The following is an 18,663-nucleotide window of genomic DNA, read 5'->3' as shown; positions in this document are numbered from 1 at the left end:
CACTTGATAATTCAAGCCCTACCCTTAAATTTTTCTCAGAAATGGGGAAAAGTTTTTGCCTCTGTTGCTGTGCATTTTTTCTAACTAATCAGAACAACTCAGTCATTTAGGACTTGGATCAGTTCTTCACTCAGAACCTCTGAAGCCTTACCCACACCCACATTTCAGATCTCCTTTGTCATTCTATTTTATTCCATTCCTGGGTGAGGATATGGAACTGTATGTCAAAATATAACATCAAACCTGCCCCTGCCTAAGCCTGACGCTGTAGATTGGATGCTCCTGCCACCCCCAACCTCACTGAAGCTTAATCCCCACTGTAACTGTCAAGGGTGGGAAATCCTATTATGGTAATTGAAAGGTAGAGCCTTGAAGAGGTGATTAGATTGTAGGACCATGCCGTAGTGAATGGATTAATAATGGTGGTCAGGGGTGTGGTTCTGAGGTCTTTAAAAGGAGAGCACATGAAGAGTTTTTCTCTCTCTGTTCCACCATTTTCTGCCATGTGAGAACTCTGGGTCATTGTTGCCACTACCAAGACCTTCACCAGATGTATTCCCTGCACTGTGGATTTTGAATCTATAAGCAATAAATTTCATTTTTTTTTTTTTTTTTTACAAATTACCCAGTTCCATGCATTTTGTTATAAGCAACAGAAATGGACTAATACAGAAAATTGGTACCAGAGAAGTGGCGTGTTGCTTATAACAAATACTTGAAAATGTGGAAGCAGCTTTGGAAATAGGTGATGAGGAAAGGCTGGAAGAATTTCAAGGAGCAGGCTAGAAAAAGCCTAGCTACTGGTGGAAGTTCGGAAAACAAGAAAACCAGGGAAAGTGTGGAACTTTTTAGAGACTAGTTAAATGGTGGTGAGCAGGATGCTGATAGAAATATGGACAGTTAAAGGCCATACTGAGGAGATCTCAGATGTAAATGGGGAGGGATGTCTTGGAAACTAGGGCAAAGATCACCCTTGCTATGAACTGGCAAGGAATTTGGCTGCATTCTGTTCATGCTCCAAATTATTATGGAATGTGGAACTTAAAGGCGCTGACCCAGAGTATTTGGTGGAAGAAATTTCTAAGCAGCTAAGCATTCAGGAAGCTGCATGGCTACTTGCAACAGCCTATGCTGAGTTATGGCGGAAAAGGGATGATATAAAGCCAGAATGTATAACTAAAAGGGAAACAGAGTGTAAAGATGTGGAAAATTTGCAACCTGGCCATGTGGTAGAGAAGCAGAGAACATTTCAGGAGAACAATTCAATGGTGTACAACCGTTGGCTAAGGAGATTAGGGAAGAAGAAAGGGATGGCCAAGAGAAGAGAGAAAAGACCTTGAAAGGCATTTCAGAGATCTTGGAGGCTGTGTCTTCCATTACAAACCCAGAGGTCGAGGGAGACAGATGGTCTCGGGGAACAGGCCTGAGATGCCCTCCACAGGCTTACTGCCCAGGGCCACCTTGGGATGCTGCTCCCAACACCAGCACCCCCATTGCTTTGGTTGATCTAGCTGTAGTTAAATTAGTTCCAGGCAAGGCTGGACCTGCAGCTTTGTAAAATACAAGCCAGAAGCCAGGGCAGCATCCATGTGGTGTTAAATTTGCAGGCTTGCAGAATGCCAGAGATATGAAGGTTTGGGAACCTCCACCCTGATTTCAAAGGACGAATGGAAGACTGTGGTTCCAGGAAGAGATCTGTTGCGGGGACGGAGTCACCAAAGACAGCTGTCACTGGAGGCTCAGTGGAAACACCGGGTCTGAGTTGCAGCAGAGCAACCCCGTCACTGCCATGACTCGTGGAGCTGTGGGAGCAGGACCACTATGGAGACCCCAGACCTGTGGAGCTACCAGAGTCAATCACTAGCGTGCAAGAGCTGAAGTATGGCCTAAGCCCAGGAAAGCCATAGGAGCAGAGCTGCTCAAGGACCTGGGGACCCAACCCTTGCACCAGTGTACAGAGGACATCAAACATGGAGTCAGATACATGATTCACCAGCTTTGATATTTAATGCCTGCCCTGCTGGGTTTTGGATTTGCTTAGGAACTGGTACCCCTTTCTTTTGGTCTGTAACTCTCTTTTTGAATGGGAATATGTACTCTATGCTTGTCCCACCATTGTATCTTGGAAGTAGATAACTTTTTCTTGATTTCACAGATGGGACTTTAAACTTTGGACTTTTGAGTTGAAACAAGTTAAGATTTTGGGATGCAATGAATGTATGTGAAAAGGACATGAGTTAGAAGATTGGGGCAGAATGCTGTAGGTTGGAAGCCCCACCAATCTCACTGAGGCTTAATCACCACTATAACTGATGAGGGTGGGAAATCCTATTATAGTAAGTGAAAGATGTGGCCTTGAAGACATGATTAGACTGTAGAACCATGCCTTAGTGAATGGATTACTAATGGTGGTCAGGGGCATAGTTCTGAGGGTTTTTTTAAAAAACAACACACAAAGAGATTTTCTCTCTTTGCTCCACTATTTTCTGCCACGTGAAACCCCTGGGTCACTGTTGCCGCCACCAAAACAGTCACCAGATGTGTTCCCTGAAATATGGACATCCAGGCCTCTGAAAACTGTTAGCAATAAATTTCACTTTCTTTATAAATCAAGCAGCCTAAGGTTTTTATGTTATAATCAACAGAAACAGACTAATATACCTGGTGATAACCTTCATGGAGGTCTGCAGCTTTAAAACGTTTCCCCACGCTCCTGATCGCCTTGGCAACCACAACCCTCACACTCTGGGATGTATTTTGAGATTAGCATGGTGGTTTCAGGGATGGAACGGGTAAAAGTTCCTGTGTTGCATGTCTGACTCTTCCTGGGTGGTCTAGGTAGGCAGGGGTGCTCTCTGAATGTGTACAGGGACTAAAATTTTCCCTCCCCCCTTATTTATCTTGGTTTTGCCCCTTACCAATGTCTGAAGGTCGAGGCACACACAATATGACAGACAACAACCAGTTTTCTAGCCTTAAAAAAATTAAAAAATCTGTTATCTACAGATGGCTGAAGTACTCTAAAAGGGAAGGCCCTACTCTTCATCCTGGTCAGTGTTGACTATTGCCTTTGCCAAAATCTCTTATAATTTGATAAATAAAAAAGTATTATTTTATTACTATTTGTCTTTTTTAAAAGTACTTCTTAGATTAAACATTTTTTCCCCGCTGTTTACTATTTGGCTATCTCTTTCACTGAAATGTCTATTTGTATCCTTTGTTTTTCTATTGGGGTTATATGTTCTAAATAACTTTATTATTACCTCCTCTTCATCAAACTACTATGTCATCATTGTTTAGAATTCGAAAAATTCACAAATGCAGGAGCTGGGGGAAAAATAACTCATGATCACTCACTATTATTATTTTGGTGAATTTAATGGTTTTTTCCCAATATTATTTTCTCTATTTACAGATACTTCAGATAATTACACATACATGGACCCACACACATAATGAAATGGTGATCATAATGTTTTGAATTAATGAGCATTTTTTCACATCATGAAGAATTCTTCCAGACAATATTTCTAATGGTTGTCAAATAATCGACCTACCAAAGAGCCATACACTATCATTTAATCACTCACTCTCTTATTACACATTTAGCTGTTCCTATTTCACTGCTATTAATAAAGTACAATGACTGTCTTTGTACATAATTCTTTGGGAATGTACTTTAACTTACAAAATTAGCTATGCAATAGATATTAACCGTTTATCATGCATATTGCAAGCACTGTCCAACTTTATCATTGTATTTTGAAAATAAAATTTACTGAAAAGGTGTTGCTTTGTGTTGCTTCGCCCCCCCACGGATTTGTCACCCCACTTCCCCTGGGTGACGGAGATGCAAAGGACTACTCAAAGCCCATCTCTTCTGAGCAGTGAGAGGCCCCAAAGTGGTTAATCTCCCGCCGGAACCCTCAAGCGAGAGGGATCCCTTCCTTGGGAAATTAACACCGAATTGGGGTTCTCTTCCTGCATTTATTTTCCAGACCAGGAAATTACAGGAAGAGAACAAAGGTGGGGTTATAGTTTAACAATATAGGCTGGTAACTTTCAGTGAAACAACCCAGATGACATTCCAGTAAGGCAATTAAGTGGTCTTATCAACACAAGCTTGATCTTAGCAAACATTCCTTCTCCCTCTACAGTTTCTCAGTACCTTTACATAACAATCAGTAACTAGTCTGTCTTTGAGCCAGCAACCTGCTGTGCCACAATTCTTATCTTGCAACAAAGACTCACTAGACTGGGGAAAATTTCCTGTCCTTGCAAGGTCAATATCTGAAATTGCAAGGCTTTGGAAAACCAGGCCCTGTGAAGTACATATGCTTTTTAGTATATTCCACAAAAAGGTAATATATGACATGTATCAAAAAACAAAAAATAAGAAAAGGTATACAGTGAAAAGTGTCCCTCCCAACTTAATCTTCCATCTACCCAATTCCTACCTGCCCTCCTCACACATACAGTTGACCATTGTTATTTGTTTCTTCTGTAAACTTCAAGTGTGTGTGTGTTCAAATAAGGAGATGGCCCCCATCCATTTTTGTACAATATGTAGTATACAATATGTACTTTTCTGAACACTTTTTTTAGTTGCTTAACAATGTATCTTGTTGGTCTCCCCCTGTCAGTATACAGAATGCTTCCTCATTCTTTTTCATAGCTTTGCTGTATAATTTATCTAATGACAGACGTTTGGTTTTGCTATTACAAACAATGCTGCAGTGAACAACCTGGCACATATGTTATTTCAAACGTGTATAAATACTGGTGTGTCTGTGAGATAAATTTCCAGAGGTGAAATTGCCGGGTTAGAGGCTTTACGCGTTCATAATTTGCTAGACTTCCTAAACTGTCTTCAAAGGGTGTACCAGATCATATTGTCACCAACAATGCATAGGAGTTTCCCATAGCCTTGCTAACAGAGCACTTTATGAAACTTTTGCGGGTTCTTTTGTTGTTGTTGTCGTCATTACAATTGGTGAAAAAATCATCACGTCTTTTATTTTTATTTACGGGCTTCCAGTTTAAGAAGGCCTTTGATGAACAGTCCTTGATGCTACCTCCCCCAGCTTCTGACAAAAATACCTAAGACGACCCAGAAGAGGAGAAAAGTTTACAGCAACCCCTGAAAAGTAAGACTGACAAGGAACCTATTGCCAGAATGTGTGAAACATTCCCATTAACTCTAAAGTAAGTAATGTAGCTTCCAATTACTGAATACTTACCATATGTGGCGGAAAGTATATGTGTGTGTGCATGCACGTGCGCACACACACGCTTCTCCCTCAGGACTCTTCACAAAGATCCTGTGAGTATGTAGTATTACGAGACATATTTGACAAGTGAAGAAACTCTGGCTCAGAAAGCTGAAGTGACTTACTTGCTTAAGGCCATACGACAGGCACAGCTGAGGTTCAAACAACAGGCCTTCCAGATTCCAAACTGGAACTCTTTTCAATATCCCATAAGCTTTATTCGTCTCTCAGTCTTTGACTCCTGGTTCAGGAACAGAAGAATTATACCAATCAGAAATTTTGCCAACTCTCTCAAACTTTATGAGTACTGATTTCCGAGGTAGTTCAAGATGTGTTTCCTTCTGTTCCTTCTCACCTATACTAGCTTCCTTTCTATAGCCATGGAGAAACTAGAACTTGCAAACTCAAAGTGTATGTGCAAGATGGGAGGCTGGATGTAGAAGTGACAATAGGGATGCAGCTGGTGGCCTGTTGCATCCTGGCAGGTGGACAAGATGGATCCAATATAATAATAATGGTTAATATTCATTGAGCTTTTACAGTGGTCAGGGACTTTGCTAAGTGTTTTCCAGCGCTAGTTCGTTATAACAGCTTGATGGGGTGGGTACTGTTACTACCCCCTCATTATAGATGAGGAAGCTGAAACTTGAAGAGGTTAAATTACTTGCCCTGATCAGCTAAAGATAAGTGGAGCTAGGACGTTTTGTAAAAAAGATCTTTTCTCTGGGAGTCAGGAGACCTCTGTGATACTGCTGCTAGTTTACTTTATGGTTTTGTACAAGTGGCTGCCTCTTTCCCTGCTTCAGTGTCCCAATCTGCAAATTGTTTCCTTCTGTGACTTCTCTGAGACTCTAAGGTCACTGGCGGTGGACCTTGGAATCTGGAATTTGGAGGGGCAGTCTAGCATAGATGGGACTGGAAGGGAACACAAAATTTATTTGCCCAAGACACTGGCAAACCAGCTGCACCATGACAACCTCCATATGCCTTTGCCCTGCAAATTACGTTTTATGGAAAAACAGAATTAAAAGATAATAAGAATCTTTCCATGAACTTTCTGAAGAACCCCTCGTATGCTCTTTTCAAATGTTGAAGCAGGGCAAAGGCATATGGAGGTACAAAGGCAAAGATCGGAAGAGGACAGTCATCTGGATAGGCCCGAGGAAGGTGCTGAGGAAATTCGGTGGATTGGTATGGAGAGAGAAAACCAGAGATGGACGGCCACAAGGGTGATGATTGTTGTTTTCTACAAAGGACCCAGTAGATAGTCTCACAGCTTTTTTTTCTGGCAGGCAATACAGATGCGTTAGGATGAAAGGTATTTGTCATCACCAATCCAGTGGCCTGAGCTTGGGCTGGTGATTGTATTTCTCCGCAGATCAGTCTGTTTTCTGTTGCTCATAACGGAACACTGGAAACTGGGTAATTTACTTAAAAAATGAAATTTATTTCTTACAGTCTTGGAGGACAGGACGTCCAAAATCCAGGAGTCATATCTGATGAGGGCCTCCTTCTTGGTGGGAACTCCCTACAGAGTCCTGTAGTGATGCAGAATATCACATGGTGAGAACAGCCAGAGCCACCAGTCTACACCCATGGTAACCCATTAAACCATTAACCCATTACTCCATGAATGGATTAATCCATTCATAAGAGCACAGTACTCATGATCTAATCACCTCTTAAAGACCCCACCTTTCAACATTCCAAGATTGAGAATCAAGCTCCCAACATGAGCTTTGGAGGGGACAAATATAAAACCCATAGCAGATGGTTAGCAAGAATTTAGCATTGACCAGACAGGTACGCCAGCCATGCTACTGGTGGGAAGTGTAGCAACATACATACCAGTTGAGGATATGATTGGCAGATATGAGGGTACTTCCAAAAGTTTGGGGAAAAACAGAATTAAAAGATAATAAGAATCTTTCCATGAACGTTTTGAAGACCATTCGTATGCTTTCTCCAAATGTTGGCATGAAGAAGGAGTGAGCAGACTTAGAGAGCCATGATATCTTGCCATCAAAAGGTAAAAAGGAAAAAAAAAAAAAAATCTGTGGCTCTGGTCATGTATCACGTAGCTCAATCACCCCAGAAACAGAAGATTTTATTAAATGTAGAAGGCAATTCCAGTTTGACTAGGGCAGAGTGAGTGAAGGGACGGGGGGTGGGGGAGGTGGGGGAACAAAGTGTAGGAAAGGAAGCCAGAGAGGTAGCCAGGGATTAACTCCTGTACCGGAGGGCTTTCAGCTGAGGAATTACCAAGCTCACAAAATACATCCACACAAAGAATTCAAAGAACTAAAAAGCATGTTGGGTGAGGAAATCAAGTCCAAATTAGAATGAGGAAGTCTAATCAGATGACTGATTCGAACACAAAGCGCATTGTCATAAGGTTCTACGCACTGACTACCAGTTGGCCACAGGTGTGGATCTAAGTTTTCTAGCTACCAAAACATAAAGAGGGAAATGGGATCCCCTGCAGGACTCACAGTGTCCCTGAGATCAATTAACTGCTCAGAAGTAGCAACTATACTTTTTCCCTGAGACGAGTTTCTCCCACGAGTCATCCTAGGGAGAACACTGTGTAATGAGTGAAATTCCTCTTCCACAAGGTGATTCACTGAGATTTTTTTTTTTTTTTTTTTTTTTTTTTTTACAGCACGTTCAGTGTGAGCACAGTTAAGCAAAAGTAGCTTGTTTCCTTCCTCTCACCGCCAGCAGCAAATTGCTTGTGAAAAATGTTCATTTATTTATGGGTGTCTTAATGCATTTTCTTTGCTTGTGTGTTTTGCTGTTTGGTATGTTATTTACTGTCTGTGTTTGTTTCTCAGGGTTATTTACCCTTTGCCTGTTACATGCGTTAGGAATATTTTTCTTTGAGAGAAACATAATTCTGTGGGGGACATAAACATCTCACTCTTATTCTTCACTGGATCAAAAAAATATTGAGTAAAAACAGATGACGTCGGTAATATATATTTATTCATTCAGCAGACATTCAGGGAGCACCTACTACAAGCCAGTCACTATAGGGATGAATTAGTGAACAATTGGACACACATTCTCAAAACAAAACCAACAACAAAACCCAGCAGCTTTGTAGAGCTGACCTTCTGGTGGGCAGAAACAAGCAAACAACCATAACAAGGAAAGAAGTATGTTAAAAGAAGAAAATGCATTCAAGAAAGAACAACAACAAAAAAAGCAGGGTAAATGAAAATTGTGTGTGTTTGGGCGGGGGTGGGGGTGGCATCTGAAATAAGATGTTTAGGGGTGAGCCACACTGAAAGATGACATTCAGTCCAAGACATGAGAGAGATGAGGGAGGTAACCATGCAGACATCTGGGGAAAGAATGCTCCAGGCAGAAAGAACAGAGTGCAAAAGCCCCTACTCTAGGAGCAACAAGGAGGTCCCCACAGCCAGAGAGGAATGAGAAAGGAGGAGAGGACTAAGAGATAAGGTAAGAGAGGTAACTAGTGCCCAAACCACGTACGGCCTCACAGGCAATTGTAGAAATTCTCGATTTACCCTGAATGAAACGAGAGCTGTTGGTTTTGAGCAGAGGCATTATATGATCTGACCGTATGTTTTAACAGCATTACTCTGGCTGCTAGATTATCAGTGGGGGCGACGGGGAGGGTGAAGCAGGGAAAGAGTCAGGAAACAATTCCCGTAATCCAGGGGAAAACCGATGGTGGCTTGGTACGGGGCAGTAGCAGTGGAGGTGGTGAGAAGTGGTCAGCTGTCAGATTCTGGATTTATTTTGACGAGAGAGCTCACAGGATTTCTGGACAGATGCAAAATGAGGGGTGAGTAAAAGGGCGGAGTGAAGGATCACCCTCAAGGCTATGCCATGAACGACTGGAAGGGTAAGAGTTGCTGTTACCTGCGACGGGGAATACTGCAGGTGAAGAAGGTTTATAAGGGAAGATGTGAGAGTTCAATCTTGGGCTTGTTAATTTGGGCTGACTCTTACGCAATTTTCTCAATGAATTCGAAAGGAAGGTCACCAATCAAGAGCGAGGGTGGGGGTGGGAGGGTGGAGGCAGTATTGAAGGCCTGAAGAGAGAAAAAAGGCTGTGAAATAGAAGGGAGGGCAGGGATGGAGGCATGAGAGAAATGAGTAGTTTGATGATTTGGACTAAAAACCTGGCAGAAAGATGTTTTAGTTTAAATAGATAGAGATACTAGGTATTCCAAGATCGGGTAGTGTTCACTCTTTATGACCCAGTCAGAAAACTGTGGCTTTTGCTGGCCTTCCAGTCTCTGAACACAGGTTTGCTCTTGCTGGAGAGGGTGGCATGGATAGGTCCAAGTGAGGAAATAAGTTATCTGTGTTTACTCTTACTTCTTCAGTCATGCTGAAGAGGCACAGACAGGCCAAAGACATAATAGGATAGGACACACTCCATCCGGACTTCTGACTTATGCAAAACTGCACTTTGAGTTTTGCTTACAGAGAAAGAGCTCACGCAATTAGGTAATTTGACCCAAATCTGAAAGTGAGAGACAGGCCAGAAAGGGCATTCAGAGGATGAAAAGGGACAGCAGTAAGCCTCACTATCTTATATCCAATGGGACATGAGTAGGGGCTGGCTTATGAACAAGTTCCAAAGCTCTGCTGGCCTGCTTGGTCCAAACTGCTGTATGGATATTTACACCTCCTCCAGAGTGCTTCATTCTAGACCCCGATGCCAGTATTAAGGGACTAAGAGCCACGCTATATCTAGAAGAGGAAAGAAAGCTCTACCTATCGCCAGTCTAAGTATGTCAGACAGTGGGAATTTATACCCTTCCCTCAAACCGGAACTTCTTTTAAACCAGGCAAACACAGAAAATCTCTTGGGGGGGGGGGGGGAGCGGGGAAGCGAGAGAGCGAGAGAGCGAGAGAGTATGTGTGTGTCTATGGATATGTATAAATACGTATGATGTATGGATGTTTCTTCCAGAAGGGGCCTCCCTCAAATCTTCTTACTTATGGGTTGGCTGATGGCAAATTACATGCAGAGGTGGCTGAAACATACTTAAACTTGGGCCTATAAGCAAACCCCACACGCAGTGTATCAAACAAACTGTCTCCCCAATTTCCCAAGGAATTTGAAGCTGTGGCTGCAAAGCAGCCTCGAAAAGCGACTCCCACTTCCCCTCCGCCACTAACCTAAACCGAAGCCAGGTACCTGGGTCCGCAGGTGGAGAGGAAGCCTTCCCCACCAGTTCCTCAGTGAGTAGGAGATTATATCTAGGATCCCACTGATTCTGCTCAGATTCTACTCCTGCCTCTATGCAGTACACCAGGCAGTGTCCTCTTTCATGCCACCACCAGATGGAGATACTCTACCTCCCTTTTACCTGAGTTTCATTTGCCAGGGAGGCTGAACATTCCACAACAATTCTGATCCCTCCCCCACAGCTCCTGGCATCGCACAGAGAATCATACGGACGCTTCTGTCTGCCTGCACTGCTGTGAACTACAGCAGTGGCCAACCTGAGTTTCATGTAGCCACTGAACCTCAATGAGGACAATTTTAATACCTGACCATTGGTGGGCTGTATCCTGGTGGCGGCTACAAGAGCTACACTTTTGGATACTGGTTACCTCACATATTCTACAGAGGTCTTAAAGGGCTGGAACCTATGAAGTTCTAATTTTAGAAACACTTCAGCCAAGAGGGCCGGGGATTTAAGGAGCAGCATCTCACACTCCTGTACTGTCTGGCCCAAAATAAGGATATCCTGAGGGCATACTACCTCCTCCTGGTGTACGTGTTACTTGTCACCCTCTCCACGAGGTTCGGGAAGATAAAAGGGGCCATGGAGATGCCTGGGCACCCTTTCCATTCAACACAGCAGCCCTCCACCCCCACCCCTGCCACTGGTCAAATACAATCTGTTTTCTGCTTGTCCTCATTTGCCACAGATACAAGAAATGCACCCCAAACATTTTAAACGGTGAACAGGTGCAAGCGATCTCATATGTCTTAGAAACCAGCAATGTGTGCTCTTTAGTTGGAGTTTCTTTAGCAACAAAGAACGTATGGCATTTTCCAAATACAAATTTCTTAGGGCTCCTACGCATACACATTTGGAGAGGCACACTGGCCTTCTTAATCAGTAGTTTGGTAATCAGATCATCCAAGTAGTTCACTCAGAACAAAGCAATCCCCTCCAATATTTCAGAAAATTATTTTAAGTTATTGAAGATGATCATGTGCTGCCGCTCCCCTTGGCCCAATTAGCACATCTCATCTCATTCAGGCAGAGAATACTCGGAGACCGCCCCTCAGCTCTCCTTCCACTCAAAAAAGAGAGCTTCCGAGTGAAATCTGTCGGGACTCAGCTTTTCTGGAATGATGCTCAGAAGGAGGGAACAGGGTCTGGCACTTGAGTTCTCTCTTTATCACCTTTATGTTCGGGCAAGTATTTGAAAAAGATAAACAGAGTGGGGGCAATTAAGAATCCTATAGCCTGCCCACTTTCAGAAATCAGGACTTTAAAGAGGCTAAAACTTCACTTAGTCAATAGCTCTGCTCACCTAAGACACACAATAGTGCGGTATAGCACAGAGCCTTGGCACTCAAAGTATGGTCCACGGACCAGCCCATGAATCAGAACTCTGCATGCGATATATAAGCACATCAGAATTTGGAAAGTTCAGCTCCAGTGGTTAAGAGCTGGGGCACTGGCTAAAGCAGTGGTTCTCAAATTTGAGTGTTCATCAGAATCACCTGAAAGGTGTCTGAAAACACAGATGGCTGGGCCCTGACCCCAGAGTTTCTGATTCAGTAGGTCCGAGATTTGCATTTCTAACAATTTCCCAGGTGATGCTGATGCTGCTGGTCTGGGGACCTCACTTGCAGAAACACTGGGCTACAGACAACACTGGACTGAAACCATGGCTGTATGTGTTTAATCTCAGGTAAATCGCTTAAACTTTCTAAGCCTTGGTTTCTTCATATGTAAATTGGAAATAATCAAAGTACCAGTGTTCCCACGTTACTGTGAAGATTAAATGAGGGAATATGGAGAAAGCCCTGAATGGATACAGGCAATTATTATTATTTGTGGATCAGAACATACTATGGCAGACATTTCATCCTCCTCTAACCTCCCCCTTCCCCTGTCTCTACAGGGAATTCTGTCCCCAAAATAATGTAGCTAAACTATATGCGAAGTACGGATAATCTTAAATCTCAGTATTCAACACACAGAGAACGAATCCTGTCAAGGCCCGTACTGGGAGAAAAGGCAGGGGCTGATCGTAGAAAGAACTGAAGTCACAGTCAACTGCAACCTACCACCCAACACAACAGGGCAAAGCCTTGCCGCCGCCCTGGACTAAACCAACTGGGTGTCCTCGATATTCCAACTCAAGGCAAGTAGGTAGGTGCCTTCTAACAGGGCATCAGGAACTCTTTCCAGTCTCTACCTTATACTACAGCAACCCACCTGCCAGTCCCACCCTCTCCTGCCCACCCCCCCTTCCCCCACCTACTTAGTCCATTCTCCTCGCTTCCGCTTCGTCTAGTTACACTTCTTTTGCCTCAGATCCGATTTTCTCAGGTCATTTGGTCAAGGATCCCTGGATATTAGCTTGGACTGTCAAACCCTGGATCTTATTATAGCCATTCTTTCAGGAGGCTTATTTTGGGGATCTCCCTTCACTGGGCACCCCGCACCTACAAAAGGAGAACCACAGTTAGTGGTGGGTCTATAGCTTTTCAACTCCCCTCTTTCCTCCAGACCAGGCATGACTGAGAGGATCCTATTGCTGTCCACCAGAGAATATGCATTTTTTCTTTTCTTTTCTTTTCTTCTAACTCAATGTATGAGGCTGTTATCATAGTTTCACCTTTATGCTGAGCCACAGGATTCCTTAAAATTTCACAGTCCTGGTCACTTGTGCCAATTCTATGAAGCCTCCAAAACTACGTAGGACATACTGTACTGTGGGGCCCATTCCAAACTCTTATCCAGAATTAAAATTCCACTGGCTTTCCACTGATAACTACTGGAGGTCCTCCTGTGACACACTCCTCCATTACAGCAAAGCAAAGCCCCATAGTGACCTAACCTGGAAGGATAAGATCCCAGGACCTCTAGAGAAAGGAGGCCAGAAGGGAACCAGGCTTCCTCACCCTCTGGACTCTTTGGAATTCAGTGGAAAGAGGCCTTTAACCTAGGTGCTCAAAAACCCTAACCTAACAGCTTTTGTTGTCCACGCTGTAGTGCTGGCACTTCCCGATCCCACTAAGCCCTTCTATTGGAATTTTCCATTCTGATGCTACTTTTGAGAGTCTAGGAGCAACTGCAGGGAATGACGCAGCAAACATATCTATATTTTGTGGTAATCTAAATCTCTGTTAATAAGGCATGGGACAATGTAAAAACAGGAAGAAGCCTTCACCCTTATCAAGGTCATCAAAGCCTTGCAGGACCATTCCTACTGTCTTCGACTGTCATTTCTGGAAGAGGCCGAAGCTGACCACCTAGTCTCTCTAAATCGGTATACATCCACCGCATTTCTTTGTCATATCAACTCCGTTTTATTTCCTTACTACCACTTGTCACTCTCTGAAATTAAGTCGATAATTTGCTTATTGTCTGTCTCCACCCACTAGAATGAATCGTCCCTGAGAACGGGGCCCTTGCGTCCTTATGTGTCTTGGGTCCCCAGGGTCTAAAACTGTGTCTGGTACGTAACGGATGCTCAACGAGTGAGTATTTGTTTCATGAGTGAACGGATGTATGGATGGCTGGGTGGATGACGCCCTTAGAAGGGGCTCCGGGGCTAGCTGGCTTTCTCTTTCTCCCACTCGAGCACCTAGGCCCTGACCCACAAAGTAAAGGAACCGGAGAAACTTCCCGCCAAATAGCTTTAAGGCAGAGAGGACACACCTGGCTTGGGAATTCCGTACAGCCCTAATGTGCATGCCCACGCAGGACGCAGCGTGTCCATCTTCGCCTTACTCCTCGAGATGACTCTTAGAAAGGGTCCGAGGACTAACGTCTTCCTCCTCCTCACTCTCGTTCCTCCCAGTAATGTCCGCTACCACGGGAACAGAAGAAAGCGTCCACAAAATAAATTCAGGCGGTGGGTACGAAGGAGCGGGCCTAATCCCGTACAGCTCTGACAAACACGTCCACACTTCCCATCAGCCGCCGCGCTCCGTCCCCGGAGCGGACGCGCTTGAACACCGGGAACTTCCGGCTGCTGTTGCTGTGGTTTCGGGGGCGGAACCTCAGGAGACCGCCCGCCTGGCAACTGCAAATCAACTTCCGGGGCACCCCCCCTCGCTGCTTGGTGGGCTCCCTGCCCAGACTGCTGTCGCTTCCCCCTTTCCGTTTATCTTGTTCAGGTCCCTCACTGGACTACTCCGGGTCTAAAGAGCAGAAGTCGGGCGGCAAAGCGAATGGCCTCCCAGACCTTGTTCGGCGCTCGGTGAAAGTTTGGCCGTTTGGTGGCAGTATGAGTCCACAAAAGCGCTAGCTCCGCTCTTCCCCCGCCCTTCGCGTATAGAAAAACGCGCTGGAGAGTCAAAACAGACTACAGAGGCACAGCTCTTTTGGGGGCTGCCTTGTGGCTCTCACTCTTTCTTTCCTTAAATCTCTGCGCCAATGCGATAGCCAGAAGAGTGACGGAAGAATTATTTTGAATGCGAGCTCCTTTGATTACTACCCTGCTCGTAAACTTCCGCGTGTCCGCAATTTTTTTTTTTTTTTTTTTTTTTTTTTAATGACATAGTTCCAAGGCTCCTGCAGGGACTATTTTGTTTTTTTCTTGATTGTATTGAGTGTACATATTTGTGGGATACACAGTCGAATTTCAAATTCAATACACGTACACAATACGTGATGGTTAAATCAGGGTAGTAAGGAAATTCGTCATTATTAAGTTTAATCATTTATTTGTGATGAGAACATTCCATAATGTGGAGCTGTTAATCTTTTTCTTGGCGCCAATTGTCTAGCTCCAAGCCAACTGGGTCAATTGTTGAGCTAGGGCTGGGTCTGGAGCTCACAGACCCCTCAAGCCCATTCACAGACTGGGTCACAAACCCTTCATACACCAGGCTGGGTCACCAGACGCCTTCACACAGGTCTATGAGCTAGGTGACAGGCCAAAATATCCTTGGAAGCCATAAGTTGAAAAGCATGGCTGCCCGGGCGGATGCCCAAGGCAGACAGACGCCTGCCCACCTGTTTCACTAAAACTCCTTTAATAAAAAACAAATAATCCCTGGAGGAGCCTAGGAACCATGTCATTTTTTGTTTTTTATTAAATGAATTTCAAAATGCTGAGTATGTTAGTGTTGCAAGCTTAGAAAAGACGAAAAAGGTTAATAACATACCAACTTCATTATCCAGGAATGTCCACTCACATCTTCATGTATTGGCTCTTACTAACTAGGAACATGTTTTATGCAGCTGGTTTTAATATTTCGCACTCATTAAAAGCTGGTCACAAAATGCATTTGAAAGCATTTCACCTTGTCATTTCTTATGGGGATCATACTATATAAGTCACCTAGTATCCTGATACTTTTAGTCTGCAAATATGAGGAATCGAAAGAACTTTATAGAAAAAAAAAATCTGTTTAAAAACTGTCAAAGTATCTGAACAGACATTTTTCTAAGGAAAACATACAAATGGCCAAAAGGTACTTGGAAAAATGCTCTATGTCACTAATCATGGGGGAAATGCAAATCAAAACCACATTGAGATATTTCACCCCACTTAGACTGGCTAATATAAAGAAGACAAAGAATAACAAATGCTGGTGAGAATGCAATGAAAGGGAAACCCTCCTACACTGTTGGTGGGACTGCAAATTGGTGAAACCATTATGGAAAACAGAATGGAGGTTTCTCAAACATCTACAGTTAGAACCACCATATGACACAACAGTCCCTCTTCCAGGTATGCAGCCAAAGGAATGGAAATCATCAAGTTAAAGGGATACATGCACTCCCATGTTCATCACAGCTCTATTACAATAGCCAAGAGTTGGAACCAATCTAAATGTCAATCAAAAAATAATAATAATAAAGTTGGAGACATAACACTACCTAACTTTAAACCAAACTACAAAGTTATATTAACCATAACAGCATGATACTGGCATAAAAACAGACCCACTGATCAATGGAATAGAATAGAGAATCCAGAAATCAACCCACACACCTACATCCTCTGATCTTTGACAAAGGCACCAAGCCTATACACTGGGGAGGAGACTGCCTCTTCAGCAAATGGTGCTGGGAGAACTGAATATTCATATGCAGGAGAATGAAACTAGACCCATACCTCTCACCACATACCAAAATCAACTCAAAATGGATTAAAGAATTAAATATACACCCTGAAACAATAAAACTTCTTAAAGGAAAAATAGAAGAAACACTTCAGGAAGTAGGACTGGACAGAGACTTCATGAATATGACCCCAAAAGCATGGGCAACCAAAGGAAAAATAAACAAATGGGATTATAGCAAACTAAAAAGCTTCTGCACAGCAAAAGACACAATTAACAGAGTTAAAAGACAACCAACAGAGTGGGAGAAAATATTTGCAAAATATGCATTGGACAAAGGATTAATATCCAGAATATACAAGGAACTGAAACAACTTTACAAGAAAAAAACAAGCAACCCAATTAAAAAATGGGCAAAAGAGCTAAACAGGCATTTTTTAAAGGAAAATATACGAATGGCTAACAGACATATTAAAAAATGCTGAACATCACTCAGCATTCGGGAAATGCAAATCAAAACCACACTGTAATCCATCTCACTCGTTAGGATGGCTAAAATCCAAAAGTCTCTGAATGATAAATGCTGGCGAGGTTGCGGAGAAAAAGGGACTCTCATACATTGTTGGTGGGACTGCAAATTGGTGCAGCCTCTATGGAAAATGGTATGGAGGTTCCTCAAACAATTGCAGATAGATCTACCATATGACCCAGCTATCCCACTGCTGGGAATATACCCAGAGGAATGGAAATCATCAACTCGAATGTATACCTGTTCCCCAGTGTTCATCGCAGCACTCTTTACAATAGCCAAGAGTTGGAACCAGCCCAAATGTCCATCATCGGATGAGTGGATACAGATAATGTGGTACATCTACACAATGGAATACTACTCAGCTATAAAAAAGAATGAAATACTGCCATTTACAACAACATGGAAGGACCTAGAGAGAATTATATTAAGTGAAACATGTCAGGCACAGAAAGAGAAATATCACCTGTTCTCACTTATTTGTAGGAGCTAAAAATAAATAAATACACAAAAAAACCGGGGGCGGAGGGTGGGGAGAGAAGAAGACACAACAATTACAATTTCTTGAAGTTGATAGGAAAAGCAAACAGAAAGGACATTGTTTTGAGGGAGGGAGGTTTCGGTAATTGGCCACAATAATCAACAATATTGTATATTGACAAAATAAAATTTTGAAGAAAAAAAAACTGGGGAATTTGGGTAAAGGGTATATGGGAACTTCATGTACTATTGCTATAACTTTTATGCATAACTGAAATTAGTTCATGTAAAAGGAAGAAAATAAAATAAATACTTCCCCCCAAAAAAAATATTTTTAAAAAAATGTCAATCAACGGACACCTGGATAACAAAAAAGGTTGTATATATACACAATGGAATACTACTCAGGTATAAAAAAGACTAAAATTCTGCCATTCCCAGCAACATGAATTAGGTTGGAGAAAACTGTGTTAAGTTAAACATGAAATGTGTTAAGGATCAAAAAGAGAAATACCGCATGTTCTCTCTTATATGGGTGAGCAAAATATATATACATATATAATAAATAAATATTGTTTAAATAAAGAACATTCAGATGATGAGAGCAAACTTTCTGTTATTAGAGGCAAAAAGGGGAAACAGAGGAAGGATAGTGAGAGGATGGACAATGGACACAAAACAACTAGATAGGAAAAATAAGTTCGATTGCTTTACAATCGATTTAGGCTTATATAATTAATTTAATGCATGTTATCAAATGGCTAGAAGAGAGGTCATGTGTGGGGAAAATAGAATAGTTTGGTCAGGGCCCTCGCCTAGGTCCCATTGGGTGTGGTTTAGCACATCCATTGTAAGCGAACTGTGTGTGTGTGTGTGTGTGTGTGTGTGTGTGTGTGTGTGTGTGTGTGTGTGTGTGTGTGTGTGTGTGTAGCTAGTGCGCATGCCAGCCTTTGTCGCTATTCTTGTTTTCTAGGTCCCATTGGGTGTGGTTTAGCACATCCATTGTAAGCGAACTGTGTGTGTGTGTGTGTGTGTGTGTGTGTGTGTGTGTGTGTTTGTGTGTGTAGCTAGTGCGCATGCCAGCCTTTGTCGCTATTCTTGTTTTCTTGTTTTCTTGAGAGAGAGAG

At 42.9% G+C, this 18,663-nt stretch overlaps 1 long non-coding RNA gene across 2 annotated transcripts; it reads right to left on the bottom strand.

Annotated features, from left to right (window-relative positions):
- Positions 1–3,400: 3,400 nt before the first annotated feature.
- Positions 3,401–14,428, bottom strand: LOC134367243 (uncharacterized). 2 transcript variants are annotated; one of them, XR_010022393.1, is made up of 4 exons: positions 14,171–14,428; positions 12,768–12,951; positions 6,727–6,808; positions 3,401–5,511 (listed from the first exon to the last, which is right to left on the bottom strand). It is a non-coding gene; the product is annotated as an uncharacterized LOC134367243 (long non-coding RNA). The 2 variants fall into 2 exon arrangements; XR_010022392.1 differs by lacking the exon at positions 3,401–5,511 and having other exon boundaries at positions 6,370–6,808.
- Between the last annotated feature and the right edge of the window lie 4,235 nt (positions 14,429–18,663).

Source organism: Cynocephalus volans, chromosome X, assembly GCF_027409185.1.
Source record: "Cynocephalus volans isolate mCynVol1 chromosome X, mCynVol1.pri, whole genome shotgun sequence".
NCBI classification, from domain to species: Eukaryota; Metazoa; Chordata; class Mammalia; order Dermoptera; family Cynocephalidae; genus Cynocephalus; species Cynocephalus volans.
The sequence above is the reverse complement of the archived record's forward strand: the minus strand, read 5'-3'. Positions and strand labels throughout refer to the sequence as shown.